This window comes from Palaemon carinicauda, chromosome 42 (assembly GCF_036898095.1).
Source record: "Palaemon carinicauda isolate YSFRI2023 chromosome 42, ASM3689809v2, whole genome shotgun sequence".
In the NCBI taxonomy this organism is placed as follows: domain Eukaryota; kingdom Metazoa; phylum Arthropoda; class Malacostraca; order Decapoda; family Palaemonidae; genus Palaemon; species Palaemon carinicauda.
The window spans coordinates 19,419,096-19,421,743 of NC_090766.1; positions in this window are offsets into that span (position 1 = coordinate 19,419,096).

Below are 2,648 nucleotides of genomic sequence, written 5' to 3' on the forward strand. Positions count from 1 at the left end.
AGACCCTGCTTTTGAAATAAATCTAAAAATGCCGCTCGCATAGTAGGACACATCAGGTCCAAGAATCTTGGCAAGGATGAACCTGCCATCTTCACCTCGAGCCGCAAACAGATATTAATTTTTCTCACTACTATATGTGGGGCATTTGGTTAACAAATGCCTAACTGCCAATGGTACCAAACAGTTGGAAAAGCATGATGCTAAAAGCCAAACGACTCCAACAGGGAAAACAACCTTGGGTGTACATTCGAGCAAAAAAACTCTAACCCAAGACAGTGGAAAACCATGGTACATAGGTTATTCAAAATAAAGAATTGTAAAACATATCCTTAAAATCTTTAAACAAAAATCTAACTAGAAAAGATCTTCCAATTTACTTCGAAACTCCCACTTCTGTCAGCACCCCTTCCATTACACTATTTCCCTGAAGTAAATACTTCTAGCCATACATGCTTTAACACCGGTAATGCATGATTTAACAAAAGTAATGCATGCGTTTATTAAGTGCATAAACAAAGTAAATACTTGCCGTAACCTCCAGACACCGAATATATACTATATATGAAAGTTTATATATGAAAGATGAATTTTTAAATTCAAAATTAACTTTCGAACACTCACCTGTATAACTTAACTCAGCCGATTACATCTGTGTCGACTTCAACACAGATGTGATCGGCTGAATTAAGTTATACAGGTTAGTGTGAGGCAAATCTATTTTAACAAGTTACTGTTCCTAAAATATTTTATTTTAATTGTTTATTACTTCTCTCATAGTTTGTTTATTTCCTAGTATCCTTTCCTCACTTGTCTAGTTTTCCTTGTTGGAGACCTTGGGCTTATATCATCCTACTTTTCCATCTGTGGTTGTAGCTTAGCTAAAATAATTATAATAATTATAATAATAATAATCGAGGGCATACCTACTTGCAGAAGGATGGTGTAGCGATGGGCTCGCCCCTGGGAGTCCTATTCGCGAATTTCTACATGGGAGTTGTAGAAGAGAGAGTGTTCTCCTGTGTAGAATGCCCCTTTCTGTACTTTAGGTACACAGATGATACCTTTGTGAAGGCAAGATCAAGTGATGAAATGGAGACTTTGAGGAGGACGTTTGAGGACCATAGTTTACTCCGTTTCACCCTCGAACACAGCCAAGACAATCGCCTCCCGTTCCTGGATGTCCTAGTCACCTCGACGGAGAATGGGTTCTGGACCACAGTGTATACCAAACCCACAAACCTAGGCATGTGCTTGAATGGTGACAGTGAGTGCCCCACCCGATATAAGAGTTCTACCATCATGGCTCATGTCAGGAGGGCCCTGGTGCGACACACACAAGGAACTGGACTGAATATCCCAAGAACTTGTCAACAATGGATTCTCCAATAAGCACGTCCAAAAGGAAGTCAGGAAAGCAGTAGACAAGTGGTACGAACCTGCCCCGCCGAGAGACCCGACAGTAGCAATAACATCAAGCTATTTTATAAAGGACATATGCATCCGAATTACCTGCAAGACGAGAAGGCAATAAAAGAAATCAAGAATAATGTATTCCCTATTGAAGACACCCAGAAATTGGATTTCATTATATATTACCAAACAACCAAGACGAAAAGCCTTAATATGAGGAATAACCCAGCGCCCCCAGAGCAGGATTTCTTAAAGACGACGAATGTTATATATGCATATCAATGCCCTTTCCGTGGTTGTCCCGGAAATTATATTGGCATGACAACTATGCGTCTTTCAAAGAGAATTTCTTGCCACGCACAGCAAGGGGCTATAAAGAATCATGCCCTACAAAGACACAACATCTATATTTGTCTTAAGCAGCACTGACCTTGTCAACGCCTGGATGGGTGGACCGCCAGTCACCTAAAGACTAATCTCCACTTACGTTTTTTGGCCCTGTCCAACACTTGGATGGGTGAACTTATCTCCACTTGCGTCTTTTGGCCGTGTCCAACACTTGGTTGGGTGGTCGCCATTCATATAAGAGAAGAATCTGGTTTATTTTTTTGGCTTTTTGCCAAAAAATAGCCAATATGACCACAGTCCCCAGACACTTCCATACCTTTGTTAGGACCTTATATCCAGCATGGATATACCCCTGCAAGAATAAGAGTCAGCAGTGCCAGTGCAATTTTTGCTTAAGGTACTATGACTACAGGAAACAGCTTATGGACCACATTGGATTCAAACCTGAGGATACAACAGTGGTCTACCACAGCAAGCAGTGCAGCTGTAAGGAATGCTATATGCTGACTATAGTATGCATTGGACCCTTCCTTCACAGGAACCACCGGCCAGAATATATGGAGATGCCCAAATACCCTGCATAGCCACCTTACCTAGAAAAGATCTTCCGCAGGAGATATCGAGTTCAGGGACGACACAGGGATGCAGCCTTTAAAGGAGACTGCAGTACACCAATTCCCCTCGACCAGGACTGTGACTGCTGTGTATGCCTGACGAATGTCAGGGTCAAATACCTAGCAAAACTCACCACACCACCTGAACCAGCTGCCACTATTTCTTCACCGGCCCATCCCACCGTACCAGCTACCACTCCACAGGAATCAACTCCGGAGCCTTCAAGTGCCACATCACCCATAGACTCCGTAGCCCCCAGACACACCCAGACACCA